General features: G+C 43.5%; 1 long non-coding RNA gene across 2 annotated transcripts; it reads right to left on the reverse strand.

The window, feature by feature from the left end:
* Positions 1 to 6: 6 nt before the first annotated feature.
* LOC141217361 (uncharacterized) lies at positions 7 to 7345 on the reverse strand. 2 transcript variants are annotated; one of them, XR_012286205.1, is made up of 4 exons: positions 7307 to 7345; positions 961 to 1057; positions 795 to 865; positions 7 to 185 (listed from the first exon to the last, which is right to left on the reverse strand). It is a non-coding gene; the product is annotated as an uncharacterized lncRNA (long non-coding RNA). The 2 variants fall into 2 exon arrangements; XR_012286204.1 differs by lacking the exon at positions 7307 to 7345 and adding an exon at positions 1883 to 2025 and having other exon boundaries at positions 10 to 185.
* Positions 7346 to 8900: the final 1555 nt, after the last annotated feature.

An 8900-nucleotide genomic window follows, 5' to 3' on the forward strand; every position in this document is an offset into this window, starting at 1 on the left:
GAATGATGTAATGTGACGTCATCAGAATCTCTCACCTCTCCAGTAAGACGGAAGAGGATCTCTAGGGTGAGGTGTAATATCCTCTCCGTCATCTTGTCTCAATCCATATCCATCTTTGATGGATAAATCAGGAAAGCTCTCTTATATAGAAGATCTTCAAGGAGAGGATCCGATATTGTATGGACCTGAATGAGAAGAAGATGAGCCGATGTAACATCATAAAGATCCTGTGTAATAATACAATTACTGGAGAGAATAAGGAAAACATATGAGGAGATTTATTATTTTACAGTATTTAGTTTTTTTATTTACATCTAGTAATAAAACCTTTATATTTTAGGCCACAGACAACAAGCAGTTTCTTCCTCGGAGTCTGCAGCTGAACACGTTACTTATAGACTCATCTTCCATAAAGCTAATTCTCACCTAATTTTCTGACACTGGAATTGACATTGAGAATAACCTCGGCACTCAATGGTTATTAAAGAAAATATTTTTTTTTAATGCAGTCCAAAAACAAAAGTAAACGTTTCGGTCGATCTGACCTTAATCAAGAACTATTGGAAATAGCACAAAGAACAAAACAATAAATAAAAGAATAATAATAAATAATAAAATAAAAAAGCATATACAAATGGATCATTGTGCAATAACATGACAATATCTCTTGTTTAACCTGAACAATAAACATGCTGTCAAACAGTGCATAATATTTCGTCAAACCCCATTAATGCAGATACAACATCATAGTATAGAGCAAGTATATATACAAATTGAAGAGAGGTGACACCTACTAGACTGCTGGATGGTATTCAAAGGTAGGAATTCAAAAGTGTGGAGATATGGTGACACTGGCTGCTTGGGTCTGCAGAAAAGAGCAGAGAGTGGCAGACTCAGAGTTATCAGCTGAGAGGGACTGTGGAGGCAGAGATAGACAGAATAGAGCTGGACGTAGCATACCTGTGACCCAGAGTTCCTGGTTATAAAGCGGTGCTGCAAATAGTGGCTTAGAGGAACGCGGTGTCCACCGCTAGTTCCTGGTGCTGTGCGCGTTGTCCTGCAAAAAGCAAACATGGCATCTAAGAAGGTGTGACAGAGTTCGGCTGAATGCCCTTCCTCCCCAAGTACTCAATAGTATGGGGCTGACTAGTTCCTACAATACTGAAATGCCTAATAATAGTGTCTGGGCCTGCAATGTGCGAAAGTCTATTAGGCCGGGCCAGAGGCAGCGTTCCATAAGTTACCTTTAAACGCCCCATAAACATTAGACTAAAGTTGCATGGAAGCACTGATTTTGGGGGTTTTGGTTGACTATATAATGTATTTGGGGGCCTCCCGACAGTACCAGTCAGTCATACAAACCACAGGAAAGCTGGAATATTTGTGTGTATGGAGGAGTCTGGAGATAGCCGTCTGCCAAATGACCGATCAGTCAACACTTATCTCATGTGTATGGGGCCGTTACTATTGCACAGGCAGTGATAATACACGGCACTACAGTAGTACAGTGCATCACCTGAGAAATCAGAGGCTTCTGTGTTGTATGATCGCACTAATGAGAGTTGTTTAAAAAAGTTTATAAAAAAGGTTTAAAAAAGTTTTAAAGTGAAAATATCACAGTTTTAGCAAAAATAAATATTCGTCACTATAGGGAAAACATCATATAATGGGAAAATGGAGAGGGAGGTCAGCTCACTGTTTGTTCAATGTATCTGGTCTGAAGATCACCGCATGGAGCCGCCCTGGTCAGGGACATTTCAAGGTTCAAGTAGAGAAAGGAGGAGAGATGGATTCTCCAGCATTCTCTATATTGTTAAAACCTCACATTTATTGTGAATTCATAAAAACTGTTGTGATGGCATACCACCAAGTGCCCACATACCAAACCAATGCTTATTCCTGATTTACAACATGTGAGTCTCCGTGATACTTTTATATCCTTCCCTTTGGAACGCCTGGGTGTCCATTGATTACTGAGCTCTTCTCAGACAATTTAACCCTGTATTGTATGATAGAAAAAGATAATACACAAATACAACTCATGCATGAGACATTCAATAAAATCACTGGAAATCACAGACAAATACAATTAATTGTACTGTAATATTAATCCTGTCTGATGTTCATTCCCTGTGGGGCTCTAGTTTGTAATTTAAATATCCAATATGACTTTCTATTTAAGATTTTTCTTTTCATATCTCCACCTCTTAATGGTTTATAAGACTTTTCTATTCCTAATATCTGAAGGATCTGATATCCCCTGTATGTTTTTGTGAAAAGCGTCTTGAAACCACAGACACGTTTAATGCTGTGGGATTGATTGCGTCAGATAAATGTCTTCTAATACATGTTTATAGCGGATCTGACGTCCATCCCACATATTGCAGTTAACTCTCTATACACTCTATTAAATAGATGACCCCTATAGTGTTACAACTGATGAAATTGTGTATTGCAAATTGCTGTCCCGTTAGGTTTTCTTCAAATGTGTCGGTTTTATTAACATAGTTGCATGCTTTACAGGGTGTATGTCCACATGTAAAAAAAAACCCTTATAGGATAACCAAGTCACCAAATACCGGCCCATTAAGACACACTTTGTCACTCTTGTATTCCCTACTGATTGAATCCCTGGACCAGTCTAAAACACGCTTCCAATCTCAATGGGAGAGAGATCTGAGTTGCACCTTAACGAGGGATCAGTGGAAGCGAATCTTCACCTTGACACACATCAATCAGCTCGCGATTTCAGGAGGCCAGCTATAAACTGCTTTCTCGGTTGTATACGGTCCTAGCTCGCCTACACTCTATATTCCCAGATGCTAGTCCCATGTGTTGGACATGTGGGGAGGAGGAGGGTGACCTACTACATATTTTCTGGGCCTGTAAACTCCTTTCTCCTTTCTGGGGAAAAGTTCTACTAGTGATTAGAAAATTCAGTGATCTTATTTCAGACCTTGACCCAGCTTTCGTCCTTCTCCATCACAGCAACATCCCTTTAAAAACATAAAAACTCGATACTGAGACTCTTGATCACGTCTGCTAGAGCATGTATTCCCTTGCTATGGAAAAGTAACAATATCCCGACAATCTCACTATGGTTCTCCAAAACAAATGAGATTGTGTTAAAGGAGGAGCTCAATAACGATCAATAACTGCCATGATAAATTTTATAAAACCTGGCTCTACTGGAGTTTAAATCTTCCGCTGATTACCTTGACCTCATAGGGGAAAGCTAAGTCTATACTTCAGGAGCCTCTCTGAGGTTACCCTAACCCTCTTACCCATACATTCCTTCCCCCACTTCCCTTTGTCTTTGTATGTACTTGTGTTTTTGGTTTTAACTACTCATTTTTTTCTTTTATAGCCCTTATTTGTTAATCCACATGAATATGTAATGACTTAATGTTTAAGTCAGAGTCACCATGCTGGTATATCCTAAAACACATTGAACCAATGTTCTACCAGCGACTCTACTTTGTATTGTGTTTAATTATTTCATTTTGTTTTCAAATGTTTTGGAAATACTGGTTATTGTTATGGTTATGTGGTCATGTTTGACCTACTACTTGTTGCACAACTAGTACCTGGCGTTTGTATTTGTATTTCCTTTTCAAAACTTAATAAAGATAAATTTATAAAGGATAATCAAGTCACATTGCGTTTGATATTTGTTTCTTGAAAAAAAACTAGGTGAAAGTTTTCCGCCCAGTCTAGAAGCCTTTTTGGATACAAAACTCAAACAAAATATGCAAAAGACTTTACAAAGTCTGGAGGATGGATCTCAGACATCAAAAAAACTAAGTTTGAAAGAGATATCAAAGACTACGAGTCAAATTCAATTTACACATGGAAATGAAACAAACCAAGAGCTACTGTTTTGAAATACAGGTCACACAATAAATTCAAAGGAAATAGAGGAGAGCGGAGGTCAGCTTCACAAATCCTAATGTGTCCATGGGTTCCTCTAATTATAATTCTCTGAGGACTTATCTGATGCATCAGTGAGATCAACTAAAGACAGAACAAAAATAAATTCTCAAGTATTCCCCACAATTCAGCACAAAACAACGGGGGGGCAGAAAGCAAAAACGTGCCTGGACATGTGCGTTCCATGCCGGAGTGCATCACGGTCTCCTATCTGCGAATGCGCATGTCCGGAAGCATGCGTTCCACACATATGGTATTGGATTGCATTCTACCAACAGAAAAATCCTCTCTCTGAGATCAGCGTCATGGGAGACTAAAAACAACTATTGCACATCCTCCCATCATGCAATAGGCATGTAGATCTACTTTATCACTACATAAAATATGGGATGTTGGCCCACAGTAAATTCCTAAATGGTCATATTTGACCCCTATTGCATAATTAGAGATACACAAGGATCACCACACTTGTTAGTTACTAAATAGTATATATGGGATATAACGGATAAGAAATAATTCTGATATAGAAGCTCAGATATCTCGATGAAGTACAACAATATGTGATCCCCCATTCACAGGGAACTGAGTAGCAATGGGTAGAGTATAAAATCCAAAAATGTAATCCAGAATGGGGCTGTATTCATACAAAACAGGCATAGGAAATTTGCTCATTCAGTCCCTTAGGGGCTCGTGAATCCAGTCTGGAAATCCACTTACTTTCTTTTTTGAGGATACATCTATTGTGATCACCTCCTCTCACATTGGGTTTAACCACCTCAATGATACAAAAGGAGATGTCTCCGGTTTCACTTCAATGTGCACTGCTAATGTGCCTCGCTAATGGGGTGTACTGACCATGGCATATATCACCCAATTGCCCCCCACCCTCCTCCTAGACTCTGTCTTGGTCTTGCCTACATAATCTAGGGGACAGGTGCATGTGGCCATATACACAAGTACTGAGGTTTTACAGTTGGAATAATCTCTCTGAAAAATTTTTTTACTCGTGGAGGAACTCGAGAAAGATTTACATGGTCTCATCCAATTACATGTACAACATTCTCCAGATCTAAATAAACCGCAGAGATTCTTCTATCTAGCCAAGTCCCCTTGGGTGCAGGTTTTTTGTAGAAACTATGCACTAAATGGTCTCTAATTGACTGATCCTTTCTGAAAGTTATTGTGGGAGTAGATCCCACAGCACACTCAGGTCCGGGTCAGCCACAAGTATATCCCAGTGTTTTCTGAGGATATTAAAGATATGGTCACTCTGACTGTCGTAAGTTTTTCTTACTTGTGTTATCTCATCTTTTTCTTGGTCTCTTGGTTAGGTATGGAGGAGTGTCTGTCTCTCCCATTTTTCTGCAAACAATGATGCGGAATCCAAAATGTACCAGGAGTACCCTTTTTCCCTGAATCTGGTGTTCAGGTCTATTGCCTGTATATTAAAATCTGTGACATTATGGCTGTACCTTTTCAACCATAAAAATTAGCCCTTGGGTATTCCTCTTTTTATGGGGATGGGGTGGTGGCTATCCCACTTCAATAGTTTATTAGTGCTTGAAGGTTTATGGTAGATGAATGTCCCTAGGGTCCCATCCCTTTCTTTGTTGATTAGTACATCCAGGAAAGGCAACTGGTAATCATTAAACTCAGATGTAAATCTCAGACTCTGTTGAAGTTGAGTTCCCTGACACATTCAAAAGATTGTTCACTGGTCCCTGACCAGATGATTAAAATGTAGTCAATATATCTATACCATACCCCAATAAATGGATGCCACCACTTATGATCATCCCTGAATATTGTGGTTTCCTCCCACCAGCCCAGGAATAGGTTAGCATACTTCCTATCAAAAAGAAAGAAGTTATGAGTAAGACAAGAGTGAATTTTAGAAGATCCTCCATGAAGTCATTATGTCTGCTACACTCTATTGACCTCAGTTTCAAGAAATGTCTTACTCCTCTGATACCATCCTCATGCGGAATATTACTGTACAAAGCCTCGATATCTTGTAAGGCCTGCTCCCCTACATGCATGTATACATGCTCGAGGGTATACATGTAGGGGAGCAGGCAAAGGGAAAACCATTTTACAGAGGGATTATTCCAACTGCAAGACCTCAGGCGGTACTGGGGGAACATTACACTGTGTGGGGGCATCATACATGCTGCATAAGGGGCATAATGGGGGCATTACACTGTGTGGGGTCATCATACATCCTGCATAAGGGGCATAATGGGGGCATTACACTGTGTGGGGGCATCAAACATCCTGCATAAGGGGCATAATGGGAGCATTACACTGTGTGGGGGCATCATACATCCTGCATAAGGGGCATAATGGGGGCATTACACTGTGTGGGGGCATCATACATCCTACATAAGAGCATAATGGGGGCATTACATTGTCTGGGGGTATCATACATCCTGCATAAGGGGCATAATGGGGGCATTACACTGTGGGGGATCATACATCCTGCATAAGGGGCATTACACTGTGTGGGGCATCATACATCCTGCATAAGGAGCATAATAGGGGTATTACACTGTGTGGGGGCATCATACATACTGCATAAGGGGCATAATGGGGGCATTACACTGTGTGGGGGCATCATACATCCTGCATAAGGGGCATAATAGGGGCATTACACTGTGTGGGGGCATCATACATCCTACATAAGGGGCATAATAGGGGTATTACACTGTGTGGGGGCATCATACATACTGCATAAGGGGCATAATGGGGGCATAATGGGGGCATTACACTGTGTGGGGGCATCATACATCCTGCATAAGGGGCATAATGGGAGCATTACATTGTGTGGGGGCATCATACATCCTGTATAAGGGGCATAATGGGGGCATTACACTGTGTGGGGGCATCATACATCCTGTATAAGGGGCATAATGGGGGTATTACACTGTGTGGGGGCATCATACATACTGCATAAGGGGCATAATGGGGGCATTACACTGTGTGGGGGTATCATACATCCTGCATAAGGGACATAATGGGGGCATTACACTGTGGGGGGATTATACATCCTGCATAAGGAGCATAATGGGGGCATTACACTGTGTGGGGGCATCATACATCCTGCATAAGGGGCATTACACTGTGTGGGGGCATCATACATCCTGCATAAGGGGCATAATGGGGGCATTACACTGTGGGGGCAGTAAAGGGGTCCTGTACTATGAGAACAATACATTTCCTCCCTTCCTTTCTCCATAGTGGGGTCGTATGTATGTATTACAGGAAACAGAACAAAAACCTTATGATTCTTATAAAGGGGCAACACAAGACCCCAAAAGAGTCTCCGTGCTGAAGGGGTTAATGCCCCCTGTGCCCAGTAATGGGGGTCTCCACATACCTCCACCTGCAGAGCCGCCACCACATATATGGCTGCTCTGTGCGCGCAGGAGCTGTGATGAGGTCACAGGAGGGGAGGAGTCAGGGGTCACATGATCAGGGGCCTCAGTGGATGCAGGACTCTGCTGTGCTGGTTGTCATGGTGCTGGATGAGCTGAAGTTTATGTGTGGGGTCAGGAGGGGTTTACAGTGTGGATGTAGCAGAGCCGTGTGTGTACGAGGTGTACGGAGCGGAGCCGCGCGTGTACGAGGTGTACGGAGCAGAGCCGTGTGTGTACGAGGTGTACGGAGCGGAGTCGCGCGTGTACAAGGTGTACGGAGCAGAGCCGTGTGTGTACGAGGTGTACGGAGCGAAACTGCGTGTGTACGAGGCGTGCGGAGCGGAGCCGTGTGTGTATGAGGTGTACGGAGCGGAGCCACGTGTGTCCCCGCTTTCCCCCACATTTCCCAGAATAATGCAAAGTCACGTTCAACTATTATGGGATGCAATAGGTCCTTAACGACCGCCACTTCATGAGATGTGGTGCCACAGTCCGTGTTTACATCCACCGGGGCCACTGGATAGTTCTTAGCGTCCCCATGGATACACCGGACACGCACCACCTTCCCAGGAATCAGTCCATGAGGGAGTGTGGCCCTTATCAGTGTCTCCAAACTTCCTGAGTCCAATAGTCCAGAGACTCGTGCCCCGTTTACTGACACTGAGCATGCCTGAGGGCCCTTGCCATGTTGAGAAAAAGCGCTGCCGGTGGGGTAGGCAAAATAAGAGCAACGTCGGCCCATGTTGCAGTCCATTGGCTCAGAGTTTACGGAACACCGGGCGGCAGTATGGCCAGGGGTATGACATCTTCAACACACTATATTATGGGGTGGAACCTTGGGCACCAACTCAGACCCCTCCTGAACTCTATGACGCCCCCCAGATGTGGTGCTAGCTCCCTTCTTTTGGTTGTCCGCTGCCTTTTGAGAACCCCAGTATTGAGAGGCTACGACCCCTTGTTTTCCCAACGGACTCTCAACCGCCTGGTATCTTTCCACCAACCCCACCAAGTCATCGGCATTATGGGGATCTCCCTGGGCAACCCAGGATTTCACCAACTTCAGAAGAGAGTGTATAAACCTGTCTATAATGACCTTCTCCACCATCTGTGCTGGGGAAGAAGATTCTGGTTGCAACCACTTTTGGACCAGGTGTAGGAGGTCGAACATCTGGGACCGGGGAGGTTTGTCACTGCAATAGGCCCAGTGGTGCACCCGTTGCGCCCTGACAGTCAGAGTCACTCCTAAGCGTGCCAAAATCTCAGTTTTCAACATAGCGTACTCTTTCGCGTCCTGCAAGGCCAAGTCATAATAGGCTTTCTGCGGCTCGCCTGTCAAATATGGCGCCAGCACCTCCGCCTACTGCTCCGGAGACAATTTTTCCCGCTCTGCCACCCTCTCAAAGACAGTCAGGAACGCCTCAACGTCATCACCCGGGGTCTTCTTTTGTAATGCTCTTCTTACCGTCTTCCTGACGTATGAGTCATCACCTGGATCTGAGGATGTGGCGGTCGTCCTGCCACGGTTCTGCTCTGCCAAGATTTCATTTGTCTTTG

This window comes from Phyllobates terribilis, unplaced genomic scaffold (genome assembly GCF_046119375.1).
Source record: "Phyllobates terribilis strain yellow unplaced genomic scaffold, ASM4611937v1 Scaffold_238__1_contigs__length_3037890, whole genome shotgun sequence".
Classification (NCBI taxonomy): Eukaryota; Metazoa; Chordata; class Amphibia; order Anura; family Dendrobatidae; genus Phyllobates; species Phyllobates terribilis.